Source organism: Gavialis gangeticus, unplaced genomic scaffold, assembly GCF_001723915.1.
Source record: "Gavialis gangeticus isolate Ggan-Ray unplaced genomic scaffold, GavGan_comp1, whole genome shotgun sequence".
Lineage (NCBI taxonomy): Eukaryota > Metazoa > Chordata > Crocodylia > Gavialidae > Gavialis > Gavialis gangeticus.
Window position 1 is genome coordinate 21,305,049 of NW_017729004.1, and position 16,802 is coordinate 21,321,850.

Here is a 16,802-nt window from a genome sequence, read left to right on the forward strand (position 1 = left end):
CTGACCCCTGATATATTTATAAGCTGTCACCAAATCCCCCTGAAATCTTCTCGTTTCTAGGCTGAGCAGTCCCATATCTGTTGGCCTTTGCTCGTATGACTTGCTCGTCAGGCCTCTAATCATACAAGTAGCTCTATTCTGGACTCTCTCAAGCCTCTCCACATCCTTTTTGGAGTGTGGCAGCCAGAACTGGACACAGTACTCGAGCTGTAGCCTCACCAATGCCAAGTAGAGCAGGAGAATAACTACCTTAGTTTTGCTTGAGATGCACTGGCTGATACATACCAATGTATTATTTGCTCTGCTAACTGTAATATCACACTGGTGGCTCATATTCATTTTATGGTCAATTATGACCCCCAGGTCCCTTTCAGATGTGGTGCTAGCTAGTGTAGCACCACTGTGCCTGTAAGTTTGTTACAGATTTTTCCTCCCCAGATAGAGCAATTTACACTTTTCAGTGTTGACCAGCATCTGGTTCTGCTCTGCCCATCTAACTAATCTGTCTAGGTCTGCTTGGATCATCAGCCTATCCTGATGCATGGCTGCACTTTCCCACAGATCAGTGTCATCAGCAAACTTTGCCAGTGTGTTTTTCATCCCTACTCTTGATCATTGATGAAGATGTTGAAAAGCACTGATCCAAGTGCCAAACCCTGGGGGACCCCACTGGTTACCTTCTGCCAGGTTGACACAGATCCATCTATTAGTGCTCTCTGGGTCTGACCCCACAGCTAGTTTCCCACCCATCTGATCATTGAATTGTTGAGCCCATACTCCCCTAGTTTTACCTTGAGAACTGCATGGGACACCAAGTCAAAGGCCTTCCTAAAGCCCAACCTCATCTCCCTTATCCAGGTGGTGAGTAACCTGGTTGTAGAAGATGATGAGGTTAGTCAGACATGATCTACCCACGACAAAACCAGGCTGGCTGTCATTCAGAATTTTGTATTCTACTACTTTATTGCATATGGACTCCTGGAGAAATATTTTAAGGATTTTTCCTGGGATTGAGGTCAAACTGATAGTCCTATAGTTCCCTGGGTCTTCTCTCATGCCCTTCTTGAAGATGGGCATAACTCTTCCAGTCTTCTGGGATCTCTATTGAGTCCACAGATTCTCACAGAGGTTTGCCAGCAGTTCTGCAATGACTTTGGCTAGTTCATTCAGTACTCTCAGATACAGTTCATCCAGTCCCACTCACTTATAGATATCCAGCCTCTCTAGCTATTCTTTCACCAGCTCTACATTGACTGTTGGTAGGTGATCAGCCCTACCGTCCCTTCCGACTTTAATTTTCTATGATTCTATTCTATGTTCACCACCTATCACTTCCTCTTGGTAACAGTGATATGAAGCCTCCTTTCCCAGAAGTGCATGGCTTTCCCTCTCCTGCCACTGGAGTGGGCTCCTTCTCATCCAAAGCCAGGGATGAGAAGAAGAAATAAGAACCTGTTCTCCAGCCAGACAGTCACAGGTCTAGATGAGTACTGTCTGTTGCCAGAGGTGACAAAGTTCTACCTTCCTGAGTATCTGTATATTCCAATGCCTTCTCTGGCTCACTCTTCCATGATGCTGGAGGTTTCTTTATGCATTGAGTCAATGAAGTCCTTACGCTCCCAGATGGTTCTGAGACTATCCACCTCCTCCTGCAGCTCCTTTACCTGTTTGCCAAGAGACTCTCCCAGGATTGGGCCCCTTAAAGCTGGCTAGGAGATATGCTGTTTCTGAGGACTTTCATTTGAAGAGCTTCAAAAAATTTTTAAAGATATCCTTCCACAGAGAAGTCCCAAGTCAAGTCCTGGGTACGAATCTCCTACTGGAGTACTGGCTTTTATCTCTGGGACAAATGTGTCCTTGGTAACCATCTGAGGTGTTTGGGAAGAGGCTGCTGCCATTGTCCTGCTCACTAGGGGCTGTCAGCTCTAAAACTCATCTCCTTTCTGGGTTTAAGAGAGCCTGGATTTGATAACTTTCTGGACACCGTTCCAGCTCATTTTTTTCCCCCCAGAAAGGTATGTGATTTATTGGGGTCAGTTATGAAGATCAGTTGGTTAGTTATGCATATTACAGCCCCCTTCAGTAAATTAATTTATTGTAGTAGAATGGCTGGGGCCACACCCATAGTATTTGTTGGCATGGTGTCTTTCAGAATTCAAGGTAATAAGCAAATCCATTTTTAATCTTTCTGTTCTGGATTGATCACAGAGATATTCAAGTGAAGTTCTTCAAAATGAATATACAGACAGATAGAGAGTAATTAAAACCATGAAGGAATAAGAGGTGCCAGAGGCTTTTACCTTCAGGAACACTGTTTCTAATTATGAATCATTAAACTTAGTTAAAGAACAGTATAACATCTACACTTGTTCTCTAATAGAGCGGGGATAGGGAAATAGAAAAAAACACTGATGAGTAACATATTAATTGGTGTGCTGAATAACAAGAACAGCAAGCAGCATTAATAAGTCAGGTTACATGCCAATGCTGTTTATCTACACATGGTTTCCTCTAGGGGAAAATACATAAAATATTAGCTCTAGTGCATAAAACTATAGTACAATACACATGCAGACCTTAATAAATAAAACAAACTGCAGACAATAGGTATTTAAGGGTTGAACTGAGGAGAAAGGTAAAGGATACACAGAGATGTGAAGTGGTCTTGGGCTAGTAACATGTTATGGAAATTGTATTGAAACCTTAATGGTAAATTGATTTTCCATACATTGCACTGATAGATTTTAAGAGACAGTATACAAATTATGGGAGACCATGTATTAGCACATTTCCCAGATACAGAAGAGAAATTAATTGCATTTCCTGTGTAACCACTCAAACATAAATGTATAAACAACTGGTGGTCTCCTGCTCTCCCTTAATTACATCAATAACATCATTTTAAAGAAAATACACCATATTTATGCAAATCTTAGATGACCCTGAATTTAAAGCAACTCCCCAATAATTAAATTCTATACATGGAAAATTTATAAATATGTTATAATTTTTTTTCTATTTTTCCTCTCTCACTTGCAGCCTCCAGAATTTAAGGTCTAGGAAATTCTGATTCAGAGGCTGTACCTCTAACTCTTAATGCTCAATAGCTATGGCTGTCCCTTTCCTCCAAGAATGTGTTCAATCTCTTTTTGAATCTTGCTAAACTGTCAGCCTCTACAGCATCTGGTGGCAATGAGTTCCACACTTGAATTACACACTATGTGAAAAAGAACATCCTTTTCTTAGTTTTAAACTTATTACTTACTAGTTTCATTTTGTGACCTCCTAGTTCTTGTACTGTAAGAGAGTAAATAATAAATCTGTATTGACTTTCTCTTCACCATGAAGTATTTTGTAAACCCTTACCATGTCCCCTCTCAAGCGTCTCTTTTCTAAAATGAATAGGCTTGCTGGATGGCTTGCTCTTATAGGACGCAGGCAGAAAGGACATTCGTCATGCAATTGGCCCCTTGAAATCACTCTAAAGCCATGCCCAAACAGAAAAACATGGCTGCAGAGCTCCCCTGATAATGGAACAAATTAACCCTTATTATATGAGGGTTTAAATGAAGTTGCTCCTAAGTGCAGTGACTTAATTTCTGTCTGCCCTGGCAGCAGCACAGTGAGCTATAGCTGATGTCTCTGAATAGAAGTCCCTTCTTGGTTTTTCTCAGCTTCGCTAGAGTGGGGAGGCTGGTGGATTTGAGTCCCTCCCTCACCTTGGTGGGGGTGGGTCCAATCCACCAGTCCCCCACACACTCTAGCATGGCTGCGAAAACCCCAGAAGACATCCCTCCCCTGCCTTCTCCCTCCTCCTATCCAGATACAGCAACAGAGCTGGGGAGGAGGGGTGGAGCCAGGGGAAGATGCAACCTCTCTCCCTGCTGTTGGAGCCAGGAGAAAGCCAACTTGGAGCCAGTCTTCCCCACGCCCCTCCCCGGCTAACATCTGTTAGATTGGAAGAATTAATCAATTTTTATGAATTGCCATGAGTTAGACTCAGGGGATGCACTTCTGTCTGTGCCCGTTAAGTCGTACTTTACTCCTCAAATGATCCCATTAAAAGACAAGGGGACTCTTTCTGGAGTGAGATGCTACACAACATGCATGATATGCACCATCAAAATTCCCAAAGAAAAAAGTGCCAGTTTTTTAGAATTTTATGGAAGAAATATGAATAAGTGCTTCTCTTTACACTTTAATTTAAGCTGGAAAACAGAGCAGTATAACCGTCAAACCGCCAAAATCTCTGAAAAGCTTCTGTAGGTTCTGAATGTAGTTCAGAGACAGATCACTTGTGTTCAGATAAGGTTACAGGTTGATTTCAGAATCTGGTCCACAGTTGTGTTACCAGCATGCACATGCTCTAGCAACACCAGGAATTTCCATACTAGATCAGACCAGCAGTCCATCTACTCCACAACCTGTCTGATAGTAGCCAGAATGAGATGCTTCACAGGACGAACACTCCATAATAGATAGATGTGGAATAACCTGTTTCCACATAAGTTTCCAATCACTTATACCAATAAAAGTGTAATGTCTACCTGGTCATGTAGGTTTACTTTTACTTAAAAACTGGCTGGCCTGCCTACACCTTGACAACTCCCAGCCTTGCCTGTCTCTATTGAAAACATGAGTAGGTGAACAAATCTTGGAGGCAGACAAAGTCCGAGTTTAAATGTCTTTACTTTTATGCAGTTAAAATCAACCTGTAACCTTATCTCAACACAAGTGATCTGTCTCTGAACTACATCCAGAACCTGCAGAAGCTCTTCAGAGTTTTCTGCCAGTCTGATGGTTATACTGCTCTGTTTTCTAGCTTAAATTAAAGTGCAAAGAGAAGCACTTATTTTATTCATATTTCTTCCATAAAATCCTTAAAATCTGGCACTTTTATCTTTGTGAATTTTGATGACGCATACCGCTGATTACAAAGCATCTCAGCTGGTAATAGGTTCCCTTCATTTTTTTTCCAAATGCTGTTTTTATGTACTTTCATACAGAATCCAATTAGCATATCATTTTGACTGATTAAATATGTCTCACGTAAATTTACATGTCAAAATACATACTGTACTTAAACAAACAGACAAGGTTGCCAGTCTTCTGTAAACAGCTTTGCATGCATAAGTTAACTCAGACACACAAAAGCTCATATTTAAATTCTCAATGACTACCTGAAGAAAGATAGAGTGAGAGAGAGACAGAAAAGTTAATGTTACTCATGCATGAAGTGAGAGAATGAATACAGACATTTGTCTCTCTTTGTCTCTGAAGAAAACTATTGACAAGAGATTCCCCATCTGCATATGAGGCTGTCACGTCAGATTAGCTCATCAGGTAATGGAAATTTGGCCTCCGATCCAGAAAAGGTCCCTCTGCACTAAAAATCGAGACTGTTTCAAAGAGATTGTATTATCTTAGACAGCAGGATTAAATTAATATGGGAATGACTTCTACTGGAGGAAATTTTTTGTTAAACATGTGCTAATGTTTATTATGCATAGCATCCACTTCTCATAAACGATCTTTCTTGACACTTGCTCATTACTTTTTGACCTCCTTTGCATTGGAAGAAGCCCCATGTATAAAGTGTGCACACCGTAGCTTTAAAAAGCCTACCTGCACAGGCACACAAACACATATCCTTAAATGAGTGCTAGTAATAATAGTTATCATCTTCTCCTGAATGCTCATGTTATTCATCAAGAATGCCTTTTTTATCTAGTCACAAAGGGCTTAATGTATAAAGTGGACTTAGTGATTAAGGCACTTAATTGGAAAAGGGGACACCTGGGTTCCAGTCCCTGATCCAATGACTGTTTCACTATTTTACATTAAGTACTTAGTGTATAAGGGACTGGAAAGCAGGTTTTCCACTTCCCAGGTGAGTAGTTAACCTGCTGGGCTATCAAGTCATGGTCACTCATGTTCCTTCTTTCTCTGCTTCAGTGAATAATTAGCATTGCCATACAAAGTAGAGCAGCTTCAGCAAGGAAGACTACTGCCTTCTTTTTATTTTCTGTAAAACCAAATTCATTAGGCAGGTTCTGAGAATACCTACTGGCAAGTTAGGTAGAGAAACTCTGAATCTGAGAGTCCAGATAGAAGCAAGCGGACCTTTCCCTCCCGTTGCTGCGTTGTTGTGCAGGGACACAGATGCAGCTGCAGCTGGGCAGGGGCGAGCGTGGTGGGCATGTGTGTCTGCGGGGGCGGGGGTCAGGTCTGTGTGGGGAGGACCCCCATCCGCACCCCTGCTCTGGCTGCCACTGACAGCCAATGCAGCCAAAGCCAGCACAGCTGGGAGGGCCTCCCCCCTCCCCTCCCCTCCCTTTCCCAGCCCCTCCCTCCCCACTGCCTGCAGTGGCTGACAGCTGGTCCTTGGCAGGCAGCAGGGCTGAGCTGCGGGGCTGTGCTGGCCAATCAGGGGCAGCTAGCTGGCATTCTCTGGCAGCCTGCCCCTTCCTGCTGGCCTTGACCAGGGCAGGAAGCCTTGTGTCTGCCCCCACTCCCACCCCCACCAAAGGGTGAACTTGTGTGCTGTTCACTCCTCAACTAGCCTAGTCTGCTTAGAAAAACTTCTGTACATTAGTTCAAATCCACCTTGGGCTTTCTGAATGTCTGTATCTAGCCATGGTGTTACCAACATCACAAAAACCCTAAGTCTCATTTGATCTAAAATAACTGATATGTATCAGTGATTGCTATTCAGTGTGTATACATAACCTTTCTACTTCAATTATTACATTAAAACCTTTACAACTGATTCTTGAATATTCTGGAATCTATAATCAGCAATTTAGAATGTTTCTCTGCCAGCATGAATATTGAAGACTTGAATGCAGTTTAATTTCTACCTCTAAATTGTCATCAAGTTTGGGATTTACCTTGTTTTCTTCAACATATACTAGTAATGATCTACTTAGCATATGTTTTAATTCAATTGCAAAGAAATTTGTTTTTCCAGTACTAACTGCTGACAGATCCTTCTGCTGACAAAGGATCATGATGATATGGTGATATGACATGGTGATGGTAATAAAATATCCAATGGTAGTTTCCAAAAGACTGAATTAGGAGCACAGGAATAGCCATTATCGTAATAATTAAATTTAGTATATTCTGCAAGAAGCCAAGTGCAGATGCTTAAAATTGAAGCTCAAGTGCTTATATCCCTAACTAACTTTTTCTCTTTAATCATATAATGTAACTATGGCTATTTTAATTAACATAATTTTATGCTCCAGCTATCTTTAAAATGTAAACAGATACCATTCTTCCTCTGTTTTCTTGGTTTAAAATTGTCAAACAGACTGAAGTAACACTTTATTTCTGAAGAAAAGGAGGGCAGCAGTGCACATGTACTTTCCTCTATGTCATGGTTTCTTTTGCTTTATGACTCTATGTATGATGGCCATTTGCTCTTGACATCACCATGAAAGTTGGGCCTTTAGCACTGCCACAGAGGAGGTACCCAAAACCTCACAAGCCATTTTAAAGAAAAGACAAAATCAGATTTATAGCATTTCACATTAGCAGTTTCTCTAAATAGCTACTTTTTATTCTGATTAAATAAAAGAAGGCAAATCAGCTCATTGTGTTTTTTTGGTTTGGTATCATGCCTTACATCGAATGGGCAAAGCTCCACTGCCCATTCACATACATAATTAACTGTGAAGAAAACATGAGCATCTGGTAAAAATCAAAGGGGATAAAGCAACCCATCAATTAATAGTTGTTTTAAAAATCCCACTGTTGGGTTTTTTTTAATTTCTAATCTTTTCTTCTGAGTTTGTGTCATCACTTAGTGTAAAAATAGGTAGATATATATGATTCCACTACATGGAAATAAATTTCTCTTTGGTATATTCAGATAGGCATCCACTATTATATGGGCTAACAGAACCGTATGTACATTACAAAAAAGCAGCATAATTTCCTGGAGGACATCTTGCTTTAAGTGAGCATGACATTTCATATGCTGTTGCTCAAACGAACATTATTTTCAATTTATGAACAATGAAGAGATAACTTACAGCATGTGAAAGACAATGTGCAAGAAAAAAACTTAATTAGAAAAAAACTTGATTAGCAAAATAAAACTTTAACATGTCCAATGAAGTTATACCATTTTGCTTCTCTGATTATCAGTGTAATAAAAATGGATTGAATATAGGAATGAATTCTCAAGGTATATAAGTTTTCCAATTGTGAATTTCAGGTCTCACTTTGCTACAATAGGGGGGTGTCTAAATGTACAATTAATGCACCTGAATTTTCTGTACACATTATTTTTATGTACAGAAAATGCAGGCACATTAAATTACACCCCTCATGCATCTGAATGTGTGCCTGTTGGGAGCAAATTTGCTTCTGATGGGAACAGTTCAGCCTGGGGCTGCTCTGTCCTGCTTTGCCCCCCTGCAGCAGCCAGGGGGAACTCCAGGCTCCCATTGGTGCCAGCCTCAGGCTGGCAGGGCCAGATTAATCCATAAGCAAACTAGGCACATGGCTAGGGCCCTGAGTTGGGGGTGAGTGCTGGTCCTTCCCTCAGTGGTGGTGGCACAAATGGCCTCATCCACCTCACTTCCCTTCCCTTCTGCCAGCCTTGCCACCACTGCGGCTGCTTCCTAGCGGTGGCTCTGAGCCCTTCTCCTTGCAGGTGGCAGTTTTGGGCTGGGGGTAGGAGGGTCTCAACCAGCCCAGGACCCATGAATTTGTTTGCCTAGGGCCCACTAAAGGGTTAATCTGGCCCTGGGCACAGGGGCTGGTCCTGATGTCTGTGGGGTGGGGGAGAGCTGTCCCAGTTGCAGGGCAGCTACCTGCCAGTCACGTGGAGATCGGGACTATCTCAATCTCCTGGACAAGAAGAGCTGTCCTCTGGAGATCAGTATGGGTCCTGATCACTACGTGGCTTGGAGACAGTTGCCCAGTACAGTAGACTAATCTACTGCACAGTAATTGCTGCACATGTGTAGACGGTGATGCTTTACTACTCATTAGTTTATGCACAGTAAAGCATCTCATATAGATTCACCCTAGGAGAACAATTCTGTAGATAATACAGGCAATAATGTTTAAAGAAACCTCCAGTGCATAGTAAAAACAATCTATATTCACTTAAAGCTAAAGCTTCAAAAAACTAAAGGATTTAGTGTGTATGACCCATTTTTGAAGGACAAAAAACTTATGAGTCCAAAGCCTACCTAATAATGGGGCCCTTGAAAGTGTTACTCATAATTTAAAATAATTAAAATTTGCATTTTAAAAAATAACAATGAACGTTAAATAATAAAGGTCTTCACTTTATCAGGAAGTGGCATAAAGAAGAACGAAAGGATACTCGTTGTTCACTTTAGCATTAATAGGAAAATTCAGAGATTTTGATGACTGTTCACAATTAAAATACACAGTATATTTGAATAGTCTTTGCTAAATGTGGTATTATTCTATGATGAACTATCTTTTGCCCCCTTCTTTCACAAGACTATTATAAGACTTCTGTTCCAAGTATGTAACACATACACACATTACAAAGGGGTTGTAATGCAGAGGTACAGCCATCTAAACCATATGCTTTTCTCCAAAACATAAATTGACAGAGAGAGAACGGGAAAGAATGTGAGCAGCTCCATCCTTACACTTTCTAGTTGTGTCTTAGGAATGCTGTAGACTGGATATCCTGGAGTTCTCATCAGTAGCTGAACAAATAGTTCTCTCCATTGGAATCACGTTATGCCAGACCTTGGGGACACATTTGGAGCAGGTTGACACTGCATACTCTCCAAAAATGGTGGAGTGTTTTTACTTTCTAGGATTTCAGAGAAGTTGTTCCTTTCTGAGATCTTATAGCTCCAGAAGTTCTCCCTGCAGTGTGTGGCAGGACTGCAGGAAAGGCCGTAGGGGTTTATAATGGACAGCAAGCTTAAGATGAGTGCAAACAGATGCTGCCCTTCAGCCACCAGAACATTTTTTTTTATGGAGGCACAAGTTGCAAGCAAACATGTCCTAGCTCCTTGTCATGCTGTCAGTGCCTAAATATTGTTGCCATGAGCAAAGGTAGTCATAGTTTGTGATGCCTTAAATGGGAGGACATCAGTTTGCTTATTGTGCAGCCCTGGTTTCCCTCAAGCATGTGCATCAGGGTGCCATGCATAGGGGTTCTCCCACTTGCAGATTTGTGCCACAGGATTTCCCTGCAGGGAATCCTGCTGCCATGTCCAAACTTGGGGTGTGAATTTACAGGCTGCCACACCCTGACCCAAGGCACAGCATCCAGGGCCACTGTCCTGCAGGATCAGTCCCTTGAAGCCCCAAAAGTGGCAGCCCCAGCAACATCTCTGGATGACAATGAAGTGGATCAGCTGTGCCTGGAGGCATCCCAGAACACCTGTTCCTGCTCCAAGGACAACTTCTGTTTGTGAGCCAACAATGTAATACTGTGGCAAAGAAGTTATTATCATGCTGGAGTGTTATATAAGTCATAGAAAGGAATTCTTCCATTCTTCTCAGGAATGATGAGACCTCAACTGAAACACCATTTCCAATATCAAGCACTGGACTTCAAGAAAGATGTGAATAAACTGGAAAAAAGGTCCAATCAGAGGTCTAGAAGGGTTATTTAATAAATGTCAAATAGAATCACAGAATCATAGAAGTAGGGTCAGAAGGGACCTTGCAGATCTTCAAGTCTGACCCCCTGCCTGGGCAGGAGAAAAAATTGGCTCTAATGATTCCAGCCAGGTAGGCATCAAGCCTCCTCTTAAAGACCCCCAGGGTAGGAGCCAGAACCACTTCCCTTGGAAGTTGGTTCCAGATCCAGCCGCCCTGACTGTGAAGTAGTTTTTACGGATGTCTAATCTAAACCTACTCTCCAACAACTTATGGCCGTTATTCCTTGTTATGCCAGGGGGCGCTAGGGGAAACAAGGTCTCTCCCAAAACCTTTTGGTCCCCCGTAGTGAGTTTATAGACTGTCACCAGGTCCCCCTCAGCCTTCTCTTGTGAAGGCTGAACAGGTTCAGGTCCCGCAGTCTCTCATTGTAGGGTCTGCCCTGTTGTCCCCGGATCATGTGGGTGGCCCTCCTCTGGACCCTTTCAATGTTGTCCACATCCCTCCTGAAGTGGGGTGCACAGAAGGAAAGTTGTTATGAAGAGGATGGTAATTATGTGTGTAGGGGGGACAAGAAAAGAAGTAATGGGCTTAAACTGAAACAGAGATTTAGGGTAGATAGTAAAAGAAATTTCTACTTATGAGGGTGGTTAAGCACTGGAGCAGGTTACCTAGAGAGGTAACAGAATTTCCAACATTAGACATTTTTAAGCACCGTTTGACAAATACTTGTCTACTATAGTTTAGATCCAGGCTCCCAGATGCAGGGGTGCACCATAAGCATAGCGCACCCTCATGGATAGGAGCCCCATCAGCTGATGGGAGACCCAGCCTGAACACACACATTCAATTTATGGTGTGATAGACGCATCGCCACTGTCCTTCAATCTATGAGTCTATGAAAATATGCTATCATTGGTGTTTGACTTTTAGCATACAATTTGTTTTTTTTCTGGTTCCAAGATGGCAACCCTCTCCTCCCAAAAGGAGTACTTCCAGGAGTACAGGAAGGGACTTCCAGTGGCAAAGGTCAGGAGTTGAGGTGGAACTTCTGGTCCCAAGATAGTAACTGTGGGCAGGGCACCTGTCAAGGGGCGGAGCTACCCTTGTGGCCCTCAACAGCTCAACAAACTTATTAAGCGGCCCTCAAGCTGAAATAATTGCCTGTCCCTGGTCTAAACTCCCTGGAGCCATACTGATTCATACGAGCTGGAAATCTAGCCCCATAAATCCAGAAAAAAAACAAGCAAAATAAGATGACCTAATATAGAATAATTTTATTTTTAGTATGGTCTATACACCTGAAGATCTTCACTATATATAAAATACAGGCATATAATAGGCCTGTGCGAAGTGGCTAGTATTTGCTTTGAATTTGGATTTGGCTCATTTGGGGGACAGTGATTTGACTTGGTGATTCGAATCACTGTCCCAAATTGATTCAACCAAATCTGATTCAGAGATTCGACCATCGCCAAATCAGCTGAATTGCCAAATCAAAGGCCCCATCACCCACCCACTCTGCAAGCCCTGTCAATGGCTGCCCTGCCCAGCCCCAGTTCCCAGCTCTTTAAAAAAAACACCCCGCACTCACCAGTTGCTGCCAGGCAGGGGGATGCAATCCCCACTTCCCCCTACTGTCCTGCACTCCTTGGGAGGGCTCTATCATGAGCCCCCATCCCTCGCCCACTCTCCCAGCCCCAGTGTCCCAGCTCTCTAAAGAGGAAAAAGCCCCAACTCAACAGCTGTTGCCAGGTGGGTGGGGCAATCCCTGCTGTACCCCACTGCCCCATGCTGCATGGGGGGCTCTGCCACAAGCCCCCATCTCCTGCCCACTCTCCCAGCTCCCCCCCCGGCTTTCCCGCCTGACCCCAGCATCTTTTAAAATAAAAAAAAAAAGAAAGCTTCACATTCATCGACTCCTGCCAGGCAGGGGGGTGCTCCCCACTGCCCCGCACTGTGTGTGGGGCTCTGCTACGAGCCCCCAGAAGCCTCGAGGCTGCTGCAGCAGCCGGTGAATGTGGAGCTTTTGCTGCTTTTTTTTTTTTGAAGAGCCAGGAGCTGGGGCTGGGTGGGGCAGCCATGGGGGCAGTTAGGAGAGTGGGTGGGGGTCAGGGGGTGCTCAGAGGCACTGGTGGAGCAGGCAGGGGATGGGGCCTGACAGGGGTCCCCCCATGTTCCCCCCCCACTCCATCCCTACTCTATCCCCCTCCCCACTTACCAGCATGGAGCTCCCTGTGGCAGCAAGCGGGGACTGCTCGAACATCCGAAGTTCTCCTAATCTTTTGCAAATTGATTTGGAGAGCTTTGAATTGATTCAGACCTTTTTATCTGTCTTCTGATTTGATTCAGATTTGGCTGCCGAATCGGGCTGAATGTCATCCGAATTGAATCGGCACCCAAAGCATCGCAAAGCCCTAGCATATAATTACAAAAAGAAATAAGAAGATTCACTATTGCAAGAATGGAATTTTTAAAGGGTGTTTTGCTAAAGATGGTTAACAAACAGAGTTTCTATGGAAATATACACAACAGCCTCACGCCTACTCAATGAGTTTATTATGATTAGTATTATTACAATGAATACCAAATTAATGAATAATGAATTAGATTCTTACACTAAACTGATATTAGGAACCTCTTCAAGTCATTCATTTTTGTAACAATCAAGTCACAATCCACAAGGACCTTCAGAGAATAACAACTTATGGATTTAATTACAGATAAAAAGGAATCTGCCTTCTATTAAACATATGAGAAATTAATCCTTAAAAAATTAAAAATGGAAGAGAGCTGGGAAAATGACAAAATATATTCTCAAAAAAAGGAGAAACAAAAAAAGGAACTTCTTTGGTTATTGCCTCTTTTACTTTTAACATGATTTCAAAAGAAATATTCCAGAGAAAGGGAAGAAAATGAACTTACCAAGCATGTTCACAAAAATGTGGTCATTTAATGGATAGAAACTATAATACTCGTGCATAGAATACCTCATACAAGAATTAATTCAAGTGATACTTAGGTTTTCCTAATACTCTTAGTCTGGACTTTTGGACTTGAAACAACTACCTGAAGGATAATTACAAAGAGGTTGGAGCTAGACTGTTTTCAGTGGTGGCAGATGACAGAACAAGGAGCAATGGCCTCAAGTTGCAACAAGGGAAGTATAAGTTGGATATTAGGATAAAATCTGTCACTAGGAGGGTGGTGAAGCATTGTAAACATTACCAAGAGAGGTGGTGAAATCTCCATCTTTGGAGGGTTTAAGATGCGCCTTGACAAATCCCTGGCTGGATTGATCTAGTAGGAGATGGTCCTGCTTTCAGCAGTGGGTTGGACTAGATGACCTCCTGCAGTCCCTCGCAATCCTGATTTTCTATGATTCAATTATTTACTCAACTACAAAGTAAGTTTTTTTGCCCTCAATCAGCATGGTGTAAAAGGCCCTCATCTTACATTCGCATACAAGAAAACCTTAATTAAATGTATTGTCTATCATTAAACTGCTGCCGAAAGCAGCAGGTGCTCAGTAATGGAAACCACCTATGAAGTTGATTAAATGCAGCCAACACTGCATTTAATCCCAAGCTGATGGGAATTTAGGCTAGTGCCCATTGAGCTAAACTATCTATACCTTTCTTTCCCATTTCCAATGATTCCTGCTTCTTCATCAGCCTTAAATGTCTGGCAAACATCACAAAACAGGACCTCAAACAGTTCATCCAGAATCCCTGTGTCTGCCTCCTCTCTCAGCCTGGCATATATGATTAGTGCTCCATGAAGTGAAACTGGACCTTATCTGCATATAACTTTTTTGGAAGATCCCATGACTTATGACAAAAACACAGTGCTCCAATCATGGGTGGGGGCTAATTAGCATGTGGAACCTTTGTGGGGTGGGGTGGAATAACTGCGGGGTCACAATGGATTGAAATGCTGTAGACTCTGGGGGGTGGGAGGTCCACCCCAATTAACTATATGGTGTAGCGGGTTGTCACTCATCTTTTATTTACCCCAGGGTAAACTTGTCCCCACAGGAAACAATGAATAATAAAACTATCAAATATACAAACAACAAAGGGTTAACTCAAAACCTGCAGTTCTTCCTTGGACCTGGAGAGGGCAACCCCAGTTCTGTGCTACCTCTTCATCACCACAGCCTTCTCTCTCCCCTCAGCTCCCCTTCCTGGGAGCTTTTAACTTCCTCTGGGGCTAGGCAACCAACCTTGTCAGCTGGCCTAATGCCCCTGAGCAGGCCAGCTATTACACATTAACTGCCAGCAGCTGGGCTCCCACCCCTGAGCCATACACCCGGTTACATATGTTAAATCATGGGCCTTTTGGCTCTGGACTAATATCATGTATCACTTCTCAGCCTCTTGTGGGCTAAGATCAAATGTACTCTCTATAACAGTGGTGGGCAAAATACAGCCTGCGGGCTGAATCTGGCCCACCAGGCAATTTCATCTGGCCCATGGGCACCCACCAATTAATTATATCCTGCCCAGCCTGCATGTCTCATTCCCACTCTTGTGCATGGGAGGGCCCCAGATGGGCAAGCACGCACAGCTTCCAGGAGGGGCTGCTGCTGCCACTGCTGCAGCCATCAGGGGACCTGCTCATCTTCCCTGGCCTCCAGCAGCTCCTCCTTCTGTCTCTATTGTAGCACTCTCTCCAGGCAGCATGTAGGGAAAAGGCAGCCAGGGTGTGTGGGGGTGGGGAGGCTGCACCTGGCACAGGAGCAAGGAGTGTGGGACTGGGGCAGGCAGAAGTGCAGAGCGTGGGTGGGCAAGGTGCAGGTATGCAGGGTTTCTGAGGTGTAAGAGAGGGTGAGGGGGTAGGCATGGAGATGGTCCTGCTGCCCATGGCACACAGCCTCCATTGCCAGTGATAGCAGCTACAGGTGGTGGGCCCTCAGGGTGCTCATGGTCCACGCAGTTGCTGTCACCAGGCAAGATATGGCTCCAGCCAGTTCAGGGAGCTGCATGTGGCAGTAAGGAGCAGAGATAGGCCAGTCTGCCTCTATCACGATGGGCCCCCCACGTCATGTGCAGCTGCTAGCACTTGCGCGCTGGGGAAGCCCCATGCGATGGAGGTGGCTGCCTTCTCTGCTCTCTGCAACCACATGCAGTTTTCTTCTGGTTCCAAGATGGCAACCCCCCCCCCCCCCCAAAAAAAAGAAGTACTTCTGGAGGGCAAGGGGATGGACTTCTGATTGAAAAGGTCAGGGGTTAGGAGTGGGACTTCTGGTCCCAAATAATGGCTAGGGGGTGGGGCATTCATTAAACGGCTGTTTAAAAGTGTGTTTATGGAGTAGCTGTGCTAAAACTTGCAGCATTTTCAAAAGAGGTAAAGTGCATCAACTATGGATTAACTAAATCTATGCGTACCTATTAATAATTCCCCAATATGTTTTTAAGGTCACTGTTTTCAATTTTGCTCCTCACTTCCATGTGCTCAGCAAGAGCAGGATCTGATGGTGAGGAGTGCAGGAAGGGATTTATCACACCCTCTCCTCTTCTCCCACCCCTGGTTTATTTTCCCTACTCTCTCAGTGGGAATTGGGCAAATTCAAGGCAAACCTCCAATAATTTCATTCCGGACCTGAAAAATTATGATAAATGTATATATATTTTTCATATATAGAAACTAATTATTGGGGAGTCATCTCATATTTAAGTAAATATGAGATAAGTAAATATGAGATTCTGGTGATTGCAGCAAACAAAAAAGCTGACCTCTTTAATGAATTCTTTGCCTCCATATTCCTGAACAGGAACCAGGACATTTCCCCACTAGGATTATGGATGGACCCAGGGGAGGCACTGCCATGCCTAGGGTCAGGGATGACCTAGTTAGGGAACTTTTAGAGGGGCTGGACATGTTTAAATCATTAGGTCTAGACGCTCTTCACCAAAGTGTGCTGAGGGAATTGGTGGGGGTCATAGTGGGGGCCCTGGCATGGCTGTATAAGCACTCAAGGAGCTGTGGCCAGGTACCAGAGGATTGGAAAAGGGCCACATGTGGTCCCCATTTACAAGAAGGGGAAAAGGAGGACCCCAGAAATTATAGACCAGTGAGTCTTACCTCGGTCCCTGGGAAGACCTTCAAGAAAATTATCAAGGAGCACATCTGCAAGGGCCCAGGAGGGGAGGTAATGCTCAGGGGCAACCAACATGGGTTCACTG

General features: G+C 43.6%; 1 protein-coding gene and 1 long non-coding RNA gene across 2 annotated transcripts in view; one reads left to right on the plus strand and one right to left on the minus strand.

Annotated features, from left to right (window-relative positions):
• Nucleotides 1-13,747, plus strand: part of LOC109291245 — a 19,502-nt gene extending 5,755 nt beyond the window's left edge. The window contains exons 2-3 of the long non-coding RNA XR_002095786.1: nucleotides 1,624-1,626; nucleotides 13,690-13,747. This is a non-coding gene — a long non-coding RNA (uncharacterized LOC109291245). The remainder of the gene's footprint in view (nucleotides 1-1,623; nucleotides 1,627-13,689) is intronic.
• PTPRN2 (protein tyrosine phosphatase, receptor type N2) overlaps nucleotides 1-16,802 on the minus strand; it is a 1,174,657-nt gene that overhangs the window by 569,985 nt on the left and 587,870 nt on the right. The window lies entirely within an intron of this gene.